Genomic DNA, 19,871 nt, shown 5'->3' with positions numbered 1-19,871 from the left:
CAATAAGTGACCGACATAGACTGTGTTATGGTAACTCATTACTTACTGAAACAAAGCCTGCTGCCTCCGTTTTCTCCCAGTAGATGTCGTTCCTGTGATAGCCACAAGACCTTGACCGTGGTAAACTGGCTCACGTGGGACAAGACACGACGAGGATATCTACCCGGCCATTGCCTTATCGGATCTCGTTTAAGCAGCGCTTCCTCTGCGTTTCTATTTCCCCGTGGCCGTGGGGCTAGAGCAGGTTTACCTATGTAGTAGGTGGGGGAAGTCTCCTGACCCTAAAGGATTGTAATCAACAACCACTGGTGGGCTACTTGAATTTTTCATAAGTTCTCTGACAGGTTTAAATTTTGGAAAGTTAAAGTTATTGTTTTTGTTTATTCGATATTCTCTTCTGCTTTAAATCGTTAGAAGAAAAAACCTGACAGAAATTAATCATTTCATGTGTCTAGCCGTGAGACTTAAGAATTGGTTAGATATCAATAAGAAATTGTTTCTTCATCAGGAGCATAATACAAACAACTATGAATAAATCGCTAATCGATCTATGTTTACAAACTCAAAAACATAAGATTTGCTCATATGACTTGCACATTTATCTGACGAAGGAATTAATAATAAAACAGAAATATTTTTGTTATCTTTAAATTCCTTCCATTTGTATTTATCAATTAAGCTTCGTAGAAAATCATTGAACTCTTCATAAAACCGTATTAATAAATTTAACTTATGCTTAATACCTCCAAAACATTATTAATATTGATTACATTACAATAGTTGTTTTTAAGGTTATTTTATTCATTGCAAATAAATATAACTTAATATATCATTGACTGAATTATAATTTCACAATTGAACACTCGAGGGATTGGGCCAGTACATGTACCTTTAGCTTTTTTGGATTATAAACACATATAGATAATATATACTGGTCTGCGAAAAATAATTTTTTGTGCTTTCCTCTCACAATTTAAGTAAACCGTCTATCATACTTTTCAAGGGAACTGAAGTGCAAAAATGCAAAGATACGAACAGAAAAGACGAACAGTGTGAAGCACGTGCAAGATGCTGAACTTTATGAATTTGAGAAAGGAAATATATAGACTTTTGAAAGAGTGAAAATTGAAATATATAACAGTTGCAGTTCTTGATTACTTTCTTGTTTTGTACATGAGACCGTTTAGTTAATAGTTACTTGATAGTATGATATGTAAAAAAAGACCCTTTATTCTCCTAAAGAACAATAATGAACTATTCGGAGGCGCTCGAGTTTTGGGTCTCGTTTGAACACCATTACAACATTTGTATAGAATCTGATGTGCCAATTTCTTATTCAGAATATCACAAAGTATTCACGTTGGCCGAGTGCTGTTGGAGTTAGTAAGAGAAGGGTTATTATAAAAATATGTCAGAAATCGCCCATGCAACTCATTTATAACATCCAATATGGCCATGTGAGAAAAGGCACAATCTGTGTGATCCGTGTAGTAAACTTTTCATCACTGCACAAAAACGCTTAACGACATTTCGTTTGATGTAAAAACTATTACTAAAGAAATCTTTACATCTTGTCACAAATTTATTGAGTACTGAATGATAAGAGACACTTAACTCAGTTTTCAGGATGGTCGAATGTGGTTTTGGAAGTAGACAAATGATCAATTTACTGAAGTCTACGTTGTGGTAATTATGAGTGATTATGGAAGAGTTATGGTTTGTAAAATGTACGCGTGAGATATCTGTAAAGCGGCTGTATATCTTAAGTGTTTACAGATATATTATTTGAACACATTTTTTGCCATGTTTGCCCCAGTATTTTTTAGTCGAATACCTAGTATCCCTTACCACAAAGCACTGTTACTAGTGTTTTGAAATGGCCTGCTCAGAATCCAGATCTTAAATCTACAGAGCATCCTCGGATCCATCTAGATAGATTCGTTTGAAAGTTTAGACAAAAGTTTTAAGGTGATCATTTTCAACTTAACAAAGCTTTAAGACAACGAAAGAAACATGTTGCACCATTCACTCTCACATCGGGAAATTTTGCTCAAAACACATTAAAAACTTCATAACTAACGACAACCATAAACATGATTTTGGTTTTGATTATTGATTATTAAGTTTCAATTAGAAGAAAATAGTTTTGGTAGAAAGAACATGGTTTAATAGCTAACATGTCAGACTGTGAATCATGAAGTCCAGCGATGGAGACATGATACTGATGAAAAACTTATCATTTTCAGCAGTGGGAGCTCTGTAGAAATGTCGGTTCATCTTGTTATTCGGTTCAAAGAGACAGACAAGCCTCTTGACGTGGCAGATGCTCTTGATTCTATGTCATGTTTCTCGTCAGTAGCACAAATTAGATACTGTTTCGTCTGAATCATACAAAAATCTCCGGCCTCATTAAGGCAAGTGTAGCCAAGTACACATAAAGTTACATTTAGGTTGAAATATTTCAGTTTTGTGTATTATTCGTACTTAGTATTTTCAATAAGAACAGCAGTAACTTATGTGACACTTGCGTTTAATGGCCAAATTATTAATCGACTCAATATTGAGGCATGATATCCCTAATGACCAGAGGGCAGGCGAGCCACTACTTACATTATAGTTGATGTTACTCGAATAGGAGAACTGACTGTTCCTCTTATAATGCATCCATGGTGTGCTCAGCGACTAGACTTTGAGACCTTCTGATTTTCAGCTCAGCCGCTGACCATTAGGTCACACTCAGCTCTAAAAGAAGGTACTCAACTGTTTATTTGATATGCATGAAACGTTAATGTATTTTTTCATAGTGGGTTTTTAAGAGCTCTGAGGCTTAAGTTTATAGAACGATGTATATTGGAAACCTATTAAGTACATCTTATTGTACAATGAAGTTTTTCTCAAAAATGAACAAAGTCCTCAAAGTTTTTTTTTCAAACTATTTTAAGACAATATCATGCACATTGTAAAAACATCACTTTAAAATATAATATTCATGAAACTACTTGCTCCAAAGTTGTTGTTGTTTATAATGCAAATCAAGTATGTGAAGATTAGACGTGTTTTGAAATGCAAGTGACTGGTGGATCAGTCTATGAGCGTTTGATAAAGATAGCTTTGTATCTTTACCAATTTATAACATTTTACTTCAATATGAGCTATGGTCACCTCGAACAGCAAGGGAAACCAGTAACCGACGTTTCATACTTAAAATATGAGTGTTAATAAATATATTCCACCACTCTTTCGTTAGAGATTTTTCTAGGGCATCTTTAATACCTAAAATTACTTTAGGGTATCATGCAAATATCTCAGTAATATCCTACGCACGCTCAATGAGATAGAAATCTAGTTTTATTTATTGAGCCAAATTTGGCATTAACATCTATTATCCTGAACCTAGGGTCTGAATGTAAAAACACACGTAACCATAGAATGTGTTCTCTGTGATATGTGGAACTAATGGTACAATTCTGCAAAGTACAGAAGATGGTACTGCCATCAATGCTGCTTTTTTTTTCCATGTGTTAAATCATGAAACGTTACTAGCAGTTATACATACAGTCATGTGAAAAAGTTAGGACACCCTATGAAAGTCTGTGTATTTTTGTAACATTTTTGGATATATAGATATTTAATCTCAATTTTAACAATACTGAGATATCATAGGAATATAACTAAACAATTAAAACTGAAGAAAAGACTTTTCGAGATCTTCTGTAAATGTAATTCTACAAAAATGCATATTCTAACTGAGGAAAAGTTAGGACATCCCCACATTTATTCCCACTTAAAATGGCTCAACTCACACACAATTGTATCACACCAGGTACACATGATTAGAAGATGGTTACTCAACATTTTGAATGAGGTTTGCCCTATTTAAACCTCAGACATTTAATTTGGTGTGCTCCTGCCTGTTGAGATGAGAGTGAGCACCATGGTGAGAGCAAAGGAACTGTCTGAGGCCTCCAGAAAGAAAATTGTAGCAGCTTATGAGTCTGGTAAGGGATTTAAAAAGATCCCAAAGAATTTTGAAATCAGCCTTTCCACTGTCCGGAAAATAGACAACAAGTGGAGGGCTTTCAAAACAACTGCCAACATGCCCAGGTCTGGTCGTCCAAGCCAGTTTACCCCGAGAGCAGACCGCAAGATGCTAAAAGAGGTCCCCAAACACCATAACATGTCATCACGGGACCTACAGCAAGTTCTGGCTAATGTTGATGTGAAAGTGCATGCCTCTACAATCAGAAAGAGACTGCATAAGTTTAACTTGCATGGGAGGTGTGCAAGGAGGAAACCTTTGCTCTCTAAGAGAAACATCAAGGCCAGACTGAAGTTTGCCAGAGAGAATCTAGACAAAGACCAGGACTTCTGGAATAATGTTTTTTGGACAGATGAGTCCAAAATTGAATTATTTGGACACCAGAACAGAAGACATGTTTGGCGTAAATCAAATACAGCATTCCAGGGAAAGAACCTAATACCAACTGTAAAGCATGGAGGTGGAAGTGTCATGATTTGTACATGCAAGAAACCCCTCAAACATCTCACAGCTGACAGAATTCTGCATTGAAAAGTGGGGCAAACTTTCTTCAGACTGATGTCAAAGACTGGTAGATGGCTACAAGAAGCGTCTCACTGCAGTTATTTCAGCCAAAGAGGGTAACACTACCTATTAGGGGGTAGGGTTTCCTAACTTTTTCCTCAGTTAGAATATGTATTTTTGTAGAATTACATTTACAGAAGATCTTGAAAAGTATTTTTTTCAGTTTTAATTGTTTAGTCATATTTCTATAATCTCTCACTATTGTTAAAATTGACATTAAATATCTATATATTCAAAAATGTCACACAAATACACAGGCTTTTATAGGGTGTCCTAACTTTTTCACATGACTGTATATATATTATCTTTTGCCAAGTGAATAATAAATAGCAATAACAAAAAAGGAATAATATTAAATGCATTATTTAATTATTTTAAAGATATCTATATATGACCATAAGGGTTCTTTCAGGGAGGGAACATCCTGTTATCATTGGTAAAAAGATTAAGCTACTAAAGTTTAATTATACTAGGTAATTGAAAAGAAAAGAAAAGTTAGAATTTATTTAATTCCACTTACTCTAATGAACATGACGTTTAGAATTTTCCAAATACGTCATGATACAGGTGTTACACCATATTTAGCCACAGCTAGTACATTGAGCTTTCTCGTCCACTGTGTCACACAGTGTAAGCAAGATTATTTTTGTGTTTATGAAAAGAAAAAAAAAAACATGATATCTAGTCTGTTGTTGACGTTGCAATATATCATGTGTCTCAGTTAGATAGCTTCACAAAATTTCATCTCTTATTGGAAGAGGTTTGTAATCGTTTCTCGTATACATAAATCGATTTATATCATTAAAGTTCTCTACACTGTATATGCCAATAAAAATTTGAGTATTACCTAGTAATATATATTGCAAAACCTAAAAATATAGGTTTTATTTTATAATGTGCTTTTATGAACGTGGTTTACATCTAATCAGGTGTTTTTTACATGTGGTAGGATAAACCAGACCTTTAAGATAACAAGCAAGAATGAAAATAAGGAAATTTTTCAGTTATATAACAAGTATGTGCAGATACAAGTAAAACTGTGAAGGTTTAACGATCTTTAAATATATTATTCTGACTCCTTGACCTACATCTTCAATTTTAACACACAGATTCTTGAGTTGCTTAGTAAAAAAGTCATTTTCTTTAGTAATATTTCTAAGTTTACGTTTTGATAATCACGTGTGATTAGTTTATGCACGTTAGTTTAACAGATTGTTAAAAACATTATAGAACAACCTGCAAGAAAATAAAAGCATAATATTTTCATTTTTTTTAAATAAATTTGAAAGATAAAACCGAACCTATATAAATACTGGTCAAAACAGCCTCATTTGAATATTTATCAATTGCCTCTTAAACTCGCATAAATTAACTGTACCTACAACATCTGAAAACAACCCGTTCCAAAGATTAACCACCTTGTTAGAGAAACAAAGTTGTTTTACTTGAAGTTAACTCCCACTCTGCAAACAGTTACATTTGTGTCTTCTAGTCATACCATTTTCACCATCATATACACCTCAATCAGATACCGCTTTCAACTTTTCTTTTTCAAAAGAAAACAACTTCAGATATCTTAACCTATCCTTTTTTGACAACTCAATGTCCTTTCTCAGATAAGGAGCTCAAGAATGAACGCAGTTATCAAATTGTGGCCTGACTAATGACTTATATAATGACATCATAACCTATGCAGACTTGTATTCAATACTTCTGTGGATACAACCAAAAATTCTAATTGTTCTTCCTCTAACAATAACACATTTTTTGGACGGCTTAAGAAACTGATCAGCCACTACATCAAGTTTCTTTTCTTCCATAACATGGTACATAACATTATACTCGTAATTCAAATTGCAGTGTTAAACATGGATTACCTTACAATTATTAAATATTAAAGCCATCTGTCATTTATTCGTCCAACTCAGCAAATAATCCAAATAATTTTGTAATGCAGCATCCTTCTTCTAACAGATAGGAACTTGTTTGGCTTATTTTGAATTTCGTGCAAAGCTACACGAGTATTATCTGTGCTAGCCGTCCCTAATTTAGCAGTGTAAGCCTAGAGGAAAGGCAGCTACTCATCACCACCCACCGCCAACTCTTGGGCAACTTTTTTACCAACGAATAGTTGGATTGATCATCACATTATAACGTTCCCACGGCTGAAAGAGTGAGCATGTTTGGTGCGACGGGAATTCGAACCTGCGACCCTTGAGTGTCTTAACCACCCAGCTATGCCGGAACCAGATAGCAACACCGAAATCTTTAACATCAGCAAATTTATATAATCGATTGACTATCCCGATTCCTTCATCTCTTTCATTAATGAAGATCGAAAAGGGCAAAGATACTAACACTAATCCATGAGATTCCCCATTTGCGACCTCAATCTAGCTTGACTGAATGACACTTATTAAAAAAATAAAAAATACTGCTATATTCCATCCAACCAATTTTCTGTCCAATGAGACAACCTATCCCCCAAAATCCTTTCTGAAAATCCAAATGCACCAAATTTACAATTGTACCTTCATCTACATAAGCAGTAACTTCCTCTATAAAATGGATTGTTTGTGCTTGATTCTTAAAAGATCTAAATCCTAGATTTATTCAATACAAATAAATGGACGAAAAAGATGCCCTAAGTAACTGAAAATGGTGTATCAGTCTTGATTAAATGATTTGTTACTTTAAGCGAAAAAGTGTCAAACAAAACGAATATATTGACCGTCTTAGCTTGGTGTGGGGTGTGGCAAAACAAAAACCCAGAAAAAATTGGCTTCATTATCATTTGATTTGATATACATTTTGAAAGAAAAGTCATAATAAACTGAAAACATCCTAACATGTAATTTTTACGTCATTTTTAGTGTGTTTGTCTGTTTAGGATTAAGCACAAAGTTACACAACTGGCTATCTGTGCTCTGCCCACCACGGGTATCGAAACTGATTGATTTAGATATATACATTGCTGGCCAAAATCTTAAGGCCAATGAACATAAAGAAAAATTATGCATTTCGCGTTTGTAGACTGAACCACTTATTTCAGTAGAGCTTCGAAAGATGAAAGTAAGAAAAGGGAAAATAAAAATAAAAAACTTTTTAGCATTTAATAGGGAAAATGTGAACACTATGAAATTAGCATAAATAGTAGCTGGTCAAACGTTTAAGACCATACTGAAACGAAACGTTAATCGGTAAACACATAATAAAATGTAGTCATTTGTTTAAGCATTAGCGTTGTCAACATCTCTCACTGACATCTCCTGTGCTACATTGGGTAAAAACATGGCAAAGGCTAGAACGTTGACAAACTTTGAACTTGAGAGAATTGTCGAGCTGCAAAAGCAAGGTCTCTCTCAACATACCATCGCTGGTGAGATTGAGCGAAGTAAAACTGCTGTTGCAAATTTCTTTAAAAACCCTGAGGGATGCGAAATGAGAATTTCAAGTGGTCGGCCCAAGAAAATTTCACCGACATTGAGCAGGAGAATTTGACGGGCTGTCCAGCAAGACATCAGCCGATCGTCGAACCATATTAAAGCCCTTACGGGCTCAGAATGCAGCTCAAGAACAATAAAACGGCATCTACGAGAGAAAGGCTTTAAAAACCGTAAACGTCTTCAAAGGCCACGCCTCCTTTTACACCACGAAACAGCTCGGTTAAACTTTGCTGAGAAGCACCAAACATGGGACGTAGAAAAGTGGTAGAAGATTTTGTTGTCTGATAAGAAAAAAATTAACCTGGATGATCCAGATAGCTTCCAACGTTACTGGCACGATAAGGATATCCTACCGGACACATTTTCTACACGACACAGTAGAGGAGGTTCCATCATAATCTGGGGTGTTTTCTCCTTCCATGGAACAATGGAGCTTCAGGTTATACAGGGTCGTCAAACAGCAGCTGGCTATATTGACATGTTGAAAAGAACATCCTTATCGACTGAAGGTCCTCGCTTGTGTGGAAATGACTGGATCCTTCAGCAGGACAACGCTGCAATCCTCAATGCCCACAGGACACAGGACTTTTCATGGCGAATAACGTGATTCTTTTGGGCCATCTGGCGTGTCGTCCGAACTGAACCCCATTGAAAATGTTTGTGGGTGGATGGCAAGGCAAATCTATAGAAATGGAATCAATTCCAAACAGTGCATGATCTTCGTGAAGCCATCTTTACCACTTGGAATAACATTCCAGCCAGCCTTCTGCAAACGCTTATATCGACCATGCCAAAGCAAATGTTTGAAGTTATTCACAATGACGGCCGTGCAACACACTGCTGAGACCTCTTGTTGGGCATTTTCTACCCTGTTTAAGACTTCTTTTTGATATGATCTTAAACTTTTGATCATCTAGTATTTAGGCTAATCTCATAGTGTTAACATTTTCAGTATTAAATGCTAAAAACGTTTTTATTTTTCCTTTCCTTACTTTCATCTTTCGAAGCTCCACTGAAATAAGTGGTTGAGTCTAACAACGCAAAATGTATATATTTTTTTTATGTTCATTAGCCTTAGGATTTTGGCCAGCAGTGTACGTATGTTGTTGTTATAATAGACATATAAACGGCTAAGGTCTTGCGATCTAGTTTTATCTCCTGGATGGTGTTGGAGAAGTTAATCAGTTACTTCTCTATTACATGTGAACAGATTAAAAATACTCTAGAAATTATTGTGCTCGTCGTTAGTTCTGTGCGGGGGAGATTTGAACCCACAATCCCAAGATTACGAGTCAAGCCTCCTCACCACCTGGGCGGTATGATACACTGGAGACATTTCTATATGTTTTATAACTTATATAAACATTGTACTGACTTTACTCATGTCAATAAATCCCCAGGTTACAATGTCTAAGAGATAAAAGAGCCGTTACAAAACACTTGCTAGTGGTAACAATAAACTGTTTGTTGGGAAATATTCTTTTTGATTCTTATTTTAAAAATTATGGTTTAAGCAAAGATTTTGATCTAAATCATTCAGTTAGTTTTTTGGTTTTGGTAATTTTAATTAGTACTGTATTTTTATTGTTACAATACAGATAATATTCTATCTTCATGATGGTTCATCTCATATAATTCGTTTTTCTTTCTTTTTTGTCTGACTCTGCTTTATGTAGTTAGGGTACTTTATATATAAATTTATGATCCCAAGACTGTCTACATGTGTGTTTACGATTCCGAGACTATCTATATGTGATATCAGTTGTTACTTTCATCACGATATTCACGGCTTCTTCTCTACTGCGATTAATATTTTAGACTGGATAGTTATTTTTGCTTTTGAATGATCTCTTAGTCTCATCTAAACTGGAATATAAACGAAAGCTGGTTTATAGTCATAAACAGTATCGATACATCTTAATTCAGAGATGTTGCACAGACAACCTTAATACGGGTCGTGTGTCAGTTTTCGTTTTTATCATGTCAGTTAACATATCCAGACACACACATTTATATATATCATCTCTTGAACCAGTCTCAGTCGAAATAAGCTAAAAAAGACAAAGAAAATAAATACCATTCACTTGAGTATCGAAAGTCATTGCATTGTTAAGCTTCTAATCACTCCATTACACACATAGACGTGATTACAAAGTTTGTAATTATGTGATCAACACATCATACACATTAGAAACAATATTACAGTTTTAAATAAAAATGAACTATGTATTCATTTTACTTTGGAAGTGTAAACACACTTTCGACATCCAAACACGAGCAAAGCGTTTAGATATTCGAAATTCATATATTTCCGGCCACCTTACTTTTCTCAAGTTAGGAAACTCCATTAAGATCACTGTTGTTTCAAATTTGTGAGTTTTTTTTTATATAATATTCAATATTTTATGGATTCAGACAATTACACAAATGCGTTCAGGACAACTAAAAAGAAATTACGAATGCAGATCAAAAATGGTTACAGTATTTATATTTCTAACGGATAAAAAACTACAGGACGTAGGTAATGATTAAACATAATTGTGACATCGCATGTAGTTGTTCTTGAAGTCTCATGGAGGTGATCTGGGCGTCACAATTGCAGCATTGTGATTCAAAATACCATTCTAAAGATCTCTGGCCCCAAAACACACCTGAAGAACTTATTTTATAAGTTGAAAATGACTAGTGGCTATTACAATATATATTTTATATAGAGAAAGCTTCACTAATTAAGTTTTAACAAAGAAAACAAATCTTGCCTATATGAAAAATGCATTAGAAACAACTTCTGACTGTTAAGTTGGTACAACTATGACGCCTAATCTCTACGTTTGAACGTTTTCCGTAATTCTAAAATCACATCACACTAGATAAAAATGGAAATAACGTAAGGTGAGTGGACCATAAAATGTTCCTACAATTTTCACCATTTCACAGAATGCTTTCCAACTGTGAGATAATCATCTTAACTCATTTGTTTGTTTAAATCTGTGCAAAGCTAACTCAAGAAATTATCTTCGTCATGGTTCCTAATTTTGAACTGATAGACTACAGATAAGAGACCTAACCAGCACTATTCATCTCCACCTTTACCAACGAATAGCGATAATTACTTATAATGTCCTCACCGTTGAAGGAGCAAACTTGCTTAGAAACTGATTTTGATCCTGCAATCCACAGATTGCGAGTTTCGTGTTCTGACCACAAGGCCGTTCCATGATTGATTAACGCGATAAATTCAAATGTTAGCAAAACAAGACTGTTACAAGGAATGATTGATACCGGTTTTTATAGGCTTAAAATAAATTACGTTCATGTTTAAGTTACCAAGAATGATATTGAATCCCATATTTTAACGTTTAAAATCTGTAAACTCATTGATGCCTAACTGGAGAGATATTACTCGTTATTTGTATCATTTCTGAAATTCAACTGTTTCCTTAGCTGTTTATAATTCCATTGTTGTAATGCATAAACCTGCACGCGTAATTCACATATCGGCGTAACTGCTTGATGAATTCAATAAGGAGGCCAGATACAACCTGCTGGCCTCTAGTTGGGCCATCATACGTTCTTTAGTGACATGATATGCATATGAAAACCTTCTGCCAACGGTTGGGCTATTATTATACATGTACGTTCTTTCGTGATATATCTATACGGTTTTCATTATTTTCATGAACGGGTTTGATAAACCAGCTCAACATGAAGTGAAATAATATTCTGTTACACATTATGATAGCGACATGGTGATAATGATAAGATGCTCGAAGATCGTTTAAACACAGTCCTGAAGAATGCTGGCCTGGCCTAGCTAGGTAGTTGGGGCGGTCGAGTCGTAATCTGGGGCACACGAGTTCGAATCCCCGTCACATGAAACATGCTCATTCTTTCAACAGTGGAGACGTCATTATGTGACGGCCAATCTTACTATTCTTTGGCAAAAGCGTATCCCAAGAGTTGGCTGTGGGTGGAAATGACTAGCTACCTTTCCTTTAGTCTTTGACTGATAAATTATGGATGACTGGCGCAGATATCCCTGCTCGAAATTCGAAACAAACAAACTGAAGAATGCTACTCTGATAAGAAAATAATGCATAATGGTACAACTGAGTATTGTGAAGATATTACTATAGAAAAGATACAGAAAGAGATTAAAATCACCCTTTTCATAGCATTTTAGCAGATGAAAGAACAGGTATTTTGACGATTGGACAGTTAACTCGTGAATATACGTAAACACGAATGAACTTCAAAGGAAAGTTCTGCTTCAATAGTCATGCTAGTCTTAGAGACTTTTTTAAATTAATTTATTTAATATACTACTATTTAATCTTATTACGCTACTAGAAGTGTTTGTTTTAACTTCTCTCTATAACATTGCTGCAAAATCGTTAACTACAGTTTCCCATAGTTTGTTCCTTCAACAACAACGAAAAGTGGAATGCAGTCATATCTTTCCACAAAGAGTAAAGAAATGGAACACAAATCAAGTGAGATATTCGAGAATGTAAGTTATTTAACCGCAAGCATGTCACGAGCATATTACCATGCTGTGGTCTACATATCATTTTTAAACCACTATATAACCCAAATGGAAATTCGCTGTGGTGGTGCAACACGTTATGAGCAGATTTTCAGTCTTCAAGGTGTATGCTTGTGTTCTTATGCCATGTTACCATTGATCATGGGCTTCATCGCGCGTCTGAAAGGATGATATATAAAATTCCTTATGAAAGGAGTTGTCTGGCGTATGAAATCAATCCAAAACAAAACAAATCTTGGTTGCAGAAAATTGGATATTTATTGTAACATAAGAACTATTTTGAAGCTGTTAAATTATCGTCCTATGACGAGATCTTCAACAATGAAGATCTGCATGAGACCACCAATAAACCAATCGTGTCACAGCCGTTTTCGTTACTCATTCATCGATAAATTATTCCAAGAGCTCATTGAAATGTATTGCCAACCAGCACACATGCCATTTGAAAATGCTAAATTAAATTATTCATTTTTAACAAGTTAGCAGTTTCAACCTTAAATCGCAGCCTCTAGGTGCAGGTCGGACAGAGAAGAAACAAAACAAACTACATATACCTTCATGGTTGCTCACGTATCATTATTTGATAATCCCATTATGTGTGTTTTTGAAAGCTTACGTGCACCTAAAGAATTGAGGTTTGTTGAAATTGGTATAGAACAGTTCATTAGACCATTATGTTTCCTGATACTACAAATAAAATAACAAATTAACTACATTTCATATTACTCTTTTAACCCTCCCCACACCTAACCCTTCTTTGCTTGCCCCTGTCCTATACTTTTGCATTGTAAAATGTCATTTTTGTTTTCAATTTGTTTCCTACCAGAACTGTAACCGGGTTAGAAAGGTATTGCTTTGACTCAATGGCAAACATAAGTAGATTGAATGCCGATGTGTAAATGTCTCAACATCTTATCATGAACTAACTTGGTGAAATTAAATGAGATTGTTCATATTTCATAGCATATGCACGTTGTTCAAACTTTGTTCACTGTTAGCACACGTAATGTTAATGAAAGCGTTTCATTAAACATCTGTGTTGATGATTGGATGTGTATATATAAAGAGAAACAAGATGTTTTGAAATTCTACCCAATTCATATGTAAGATTTGGTACAGAGAAAACATATATATCAATATTCAATCAACATAATAATGAATATACATTGATCATTATTTTACGACGTCATTGACTAATGTCTCTAACTTTGAAAACCTATGATTTTATTACATGAAATTATTAACACATTTTGAACACAACCTACGCAACATATACACTCGCGTTATGCTTGTGTGGCTTTCCTAATATTAAATCACTACTTCAATAACTTTCGTTTACAGCATACAGTTGTTTGCTAAAATTTTACTGTGGAGAACGAACGTTTATAATACATGAATAATAAACACTGTTAAGCACTAGTAAGTTTAGATACTCGTTCATTAGTACCCGCTACAAGTCTTAAACAAGAACAATTACCAACCTTTTCAGGATAAAAAAAAATGCTTACTGAATTTATGGGGTATCTCTTCTGAAATACACACCTTCCCAGTGCACTTAGAACATGTTGGACACCGAAAAACTTTAGCCCCCGCTTGTATCTTGTGGATAGCCCTTTCCCCTTGCTTGTCGTAGCATGAGCCATAGTTCCGTCAGCTGAGTCTAGAAACCAAGGCACTGACCTGCTGCGATGATGGTTTTCTATTAAATTTAAGGTTCAATGTCAGGAACAACAGCCGAGAATAACGTAGTCTCTGTCAGCTGTTACCAAATCGTAGCCCGGAAAATCTATGTTAGTAGAATAAAGAGGTTAAAAAAATGTTCAGGTTTGTGGACCTACAGTCCGGCTTAAAGCACTTGGACAATAGCCACAAAGAGGCACTTCCTCTAGCTATTCATCATTAGAGGAAATGCTTTGATTCGCTAACATCTGATCCTGAGATGTCAGCGGAAATGAAAGTAAAAGTTGTCAAATTGAAGGACATCTTACAACAAAGAGGTGTAGTTCAACTGTATCATATTACATTCTGTTGAAATGTTAGCAACAGTTACCTCCATATGTTATATTTTTAAGCCTTCTAGTTTTCATTATTAGCTTAACAGATTTATTGATTATTTATAAATTTGTAATTTATAAATCCATACCACTTTAATTCATAAGAATTTTTAATCGTCAAATATTCAGGTAAAAACTTTAAAATAAACACTTTAAGATTCTTAAGACTGATTGAAACAAAGTTACACAATAGGCTACCTGTGCTCTGCTCACCACAGGTATTGAAACCAGGTTTATAGCGGTGTGAGTCCGCAGATATCCCGCTGTGACAATGTGGGACAACATGCTAACGAAAGGAAAAGAAGTAGACGTTTAAGAGATTCAAACTCCCTACTTGCATGTATCTGCTTTGCACCAAAGTTTCAGGATTCTTGGGTTTCCCAAGGACGTATGTGCTTGTCACAAACTTTGTTTCTGTATTAATTGTGCTCTTCGATGTGACAGCGGTAAGTCTTCTCGTTTACAACACTAAAATGTGGGGCTCGATTCCCCTAGGTAGACAGGCAGATATCCCGATGTTGCTTTGTTATAACAAACAAACACACGTTCTCACTGCAGTTGGGGAGGAACGCGCTTTTAGCTGTTTTTTTTTTCTTGCAAACAAAATATAGATATTTATAATATATTTCATAGTTGATTGGTAGTCGAATGACATAAAAATTATGAAAAGACGCAAAATAACTAACAAAATGAGAAAAGTGTGCCAATTATTGTTGTTCTTTCATTAACTAAAGAAAAAGAGTTTTTCTATTTTTAATTATTATCAATATAATGAGTTTTCCTTAAAACTGGAAGAAAAGAAATTTACATTCTATGGTTCATAAAACAAATATGTATTTTTAAGTATTAGTAAAATTATGTTTTTTATCTTGTTTAGTTTGTTTCAAAAATTTGCCCAGAACTTCATACGGCGCATATGTGCTAGTTGTACGTAATGCTAAACTGAAAAACTAGGGAAAAAAAGACAGCTACTTAGTAGCACCCACCGTCAACTCTACGAGCTACATGAAGCAGGTAGTGGGACTTGATTACTATTCTTAGAACACACCTATGGCCCCAAAGTACGCAGCGCGTTTTTAGGATAACTGATCCAAAATCATAGACAGTCAGATCTACAGTGCGGCACGCTAAGCACTAGACACGACTGGTCAGATCCTTGATTTGATTATGATGTCAGAAGTTAATGTTTCATTGCCGTGAGAGAAGAAAGTTGTTTTATGTTGTTTTTTTTTAATAAGATAATTAATATTTTATTGTTCCTCTCCGTAGCTCATCGGAAAGTCCAGAATTGCGTTTCTATCATCGTGATCGCTAGACAAAAAATATCCCATTGCGCAGCCTTGTACTTAATAACAAATTTAAGATAGCGACTATTTTGTTACTTTGTAAGCTACCCAATGTTTGATTTCTTTTTCAGGGAGCTACAATTTTATAACTAACTAAAGCACCACGTTTTCAGTATTGTTGAGTAAAATATCTAATGCTGTATTGTTGAGTAAGAAAGAAAATTTTCTGTTCTTAAACAAGACGTATACGCTTCCGTTAAAGAGCTAATATTCTGTTGTTGCGATATGTAAATGATGGCTAACACAGATGGCTAAAAAATACTTCCCAGGTCACCTCGAGTCTACTTGTTACATTTGGTCCTTCCAGCTCTAGAACCGCGGAAGGAATTAGCTAGACAAACATACGTATAAAGCTGCAGATTAAGTTAGTGTAGGGTCTAAATATTGAAAAAAATATATATTTGACCCCGTTAACCTTTTTCTTTATGACAAAATTTTACGTAAAAGAAACCCCTGTCTATCAATTATGTGACAAATGTTTTAGTTCTGTAATAAAGATTATTTGGTTTGTTTTGAATTACACGCAAAGCTACTCGAGGGATATCTGCGCTAGCCGTCCCTAATTTAGCAATGTAAGGCTAGAGGAAAGGCAGGTATTTATCACCACCCACCGCCAATTCTTGGGCAACTCTTTTACCAACGAATAGTGGGATTGACCGTTACTTTATAACGCCCCCACGCCTGAAATAGCGAGCATGTTTCGTGTGACGGAGATTCGAACCCTCGATCCTTAACCATACCGGGCCTCTGTAATAAAGAAAGAAAATTCTTATTGAAACGTTTTTTTCTGAGTAAATAAACAAACGGAGAATACGGTGTACCTGATTTCTTTCGTATCTTAAAAAACGGTTAAATTATTAAATTGGCTAGGAATAATAGAAAACTACCACTGTAACACTGAATTATTATTAATTTTAAAAAGTGATTTTCACAAGCTGACGTTAGTTTTTACTTTGTTCGTTGAGTGTTTGGATGTTAATGTTGTTATAAAATGGGTAACTTTGCTGTATAATATTCTAGTGATTAATGGCAGAAACAAATATGATGCAAGTGCAAGCCTAAACCATGAAATAAACTCAGCTTTTTTAACTTATTACAAATCTTAAAAAATAAAAAAAACAAATACAACGTTTACATTTTGCTTGTATGAAAAAGCAAACAAATTTTATTCACTTCTAAGAAGGACCTTAAAACCGATTCTTAAATACCGCATCAGATGAGTCCAATTAAAGGTAAACAAACAAAGTGTCATGTTTTTATACGCAGCAAGCAATGATGCTGGTTACAAAACGTATGTGGTACTTTTTATTATTATCAGTTTATTGGTATAATATTGTTTCCTGTAGTTTGTTTTGGCTATATGTGCCGAAACCAGTTTTCTAGTTTTGCTGTGAGGTGCTAGATGCACTAGCGCCATCAAACGTTCAGCACATTACGTTGACGACAAGTCTTCTCAGACTAACATGAAAATTGTATTTTCAGATTTCTTAAAAAAAAGAGTGAACATTTTTTGAAACACATTTACAATAAATTTTATTACAGGAGTGTTTTGTTAAGGAAAATTAACTAACTTTGAAAAAATAATAGCTAGTCGCCGTTTCATACTTATTTTGATGAAAAACAACTAAACGATCATGCAGTTTATTCTTTATGACTGATGAATTAAAAGAATACACATACATATATATATATATATATTCATAAACTATCATCCACCCATCTACTGCAGAACATAAAATGCACTGACATGATCACTTAGAGCGTAATTTAAAAATATGTATAACAATGAAAGTAATTTATTAATTCATGTTAATAAGCCTCAATTTACTAAGTTATTACTGAATACAAAACATTACTAAAAGCAAATTGTACAGAAATAAGTATATTGATAATTCAGTTGTCCTCTTAAATAAGTTCACAGAACACGTTGCACTCACTGATGGAAAACCGGTTCCACCAATCCATCAGTTGCTTTAACATTTGTATTTCTTATTAATAAGGCTTCTTTGATGAAAACGTAAAAATAAATTAACATATATATATTTCCTAAAATTATGTTGTGAGAAGTTGAGAAGATTTTATTTGTTTTTATTTTATTCACGTACTCATACGAGCATATGGATAGATAAATGATAATATGTGTTGTGTTTTCACTAATATACCATCGAGAAGTTTCTTCCTCCACTGAAAAAACAAATAGAGATGAAACTGTTTTTTAATTTTTTTAGAAAGTGACAGAAAATTGAAAAGAAAAGAGCTCCAACGGAACATTGTTAAGATTATATTGTTTATTACGAAATCAGGTAGCATTCAAGAAAGGAAATAATTGGTTTAAATCAACCTTCAAACTAAATACAACATGATGAACATTTTTATGACCCGAAAACAAATTCATAATAAAGAAAAAGTACTACAAGATAATACAAGCAAATCGATGTAATATTACCATGAAGTAAAATGCAATATGAAATTAAATACAAATTATATTAAGAAAACGTCTCAAAACTGTACAATCAAAAATATATAAAATACGCCTAAACATTGGCATGGTGTACACAGCATTTGACTACTATCCCGAAAAACATATCTCATTATATCTTCGTTTAATGTGATTATTAATCAAAGGCTCAAACCGTCGCCCTTTTCAAATAAAAATTTTAAGACCATCAATGTTAAAAGGTATTTAATTCCATATTCAGTAAAAATTATTATGAAACAATACAATAAAAAAATGTAATAAAATTTCAACCACAAAAATTTAATAACAGAATATCAGTTATTTGGTAATACTGTGATTTGATTCAGATATTTTCTATTCTAGTATCAGCAATTCTGCGGATTAAAGTGTACACAAAAATATGATTCTAGCTATATTCAAATCGAATTTGACAACTGATTTTGTTGTATCAAAAACAAAATAGTCCATAATTAAAAATCTACATTTATTTAGAGAAGAGAAAGAATTAACAATATTTTAAAAATAAATATGTACATACAGAGAACTATAATTTCACACATATATAGCAATCAACCAAATTAAACGTAAGACTTGATCTCACGTTTCTTTCCTCTTACGTTCATAAAACTAATTGCAATGGCTGACAGAAAACCAGCTCCACCAATCCACGGATAACTTCAACACTTGTAGAATTACTTGTTTCTTATTAATAAGAGTTCGTTGATGAAAACATAAAAGTAAATTAATATACTATAGATATATAAAGATTTGTAATTAACAGAACTATGCATTGTGTATTCTAGAAGTGTCATAAATCCAGAAACAGTGTAGCTAGAGTAAATAGAGTTTTGTCTTTAAGGACGTTTTGCATATTGGCGTAATAACAATGTTTCATTGACTTTATTTCCAAACACAAATTCTTTCACATACAATTCATAATCATAGTTCATGCTTTCAAACAGTATATTATCTAATAAGTTTGTTATTGGGAAAAGAACGTGTCACACGAATGTAAGTGTCAAGTTTGCAAACATAAAAAGTCAAATAACAACAGTTCATTATGAACTTTAAATGTTATCGATGAAACTGGGTAGATGGCAGCACTAGAAATTCCTAGTTATTAATGATCTTCTTGGAAACGTACAATAACCTTTCTGAAGTGCAAAAACAGTATCCTGTTACAAAAATAAAAAAAAAAATCAATACTTAACAGAAAAAAAAAATGTGTATAAACCTTTAAAAGTAAATGGGATGAAAATAAGGCTTATTTTACCGCTGGAGACGACAGTTTATTTTTAGTGCTTATAATATATACAATTGAAAAGACCGGTTGTGTTCGATACCAGAACTTGAAAGTCAACAGTTAATATATAAATATAAAACAATTATATAAGGTATATTGCCTGAAGTAGATATTT

The sequence above is a fragment of the Tachypleus tridentatus genome, chromosome 9, assembly GCF_004210375.1.
Source record: "Tachypleus tridentatus isolate NWPU-2018 chromosome 9, ASM421037v1, whole genome shotgun sequence".
In the NCBI taxonomy this organism is placed as follows: Eukaryota; Metazoa; Arthropoda; class Merostomata; order Xiphosura; family Limulidae; genus Tachypleus; species Tachypleus tridentatus.
Note: the sequence above shows the minus strand (reverse complement) of the source record.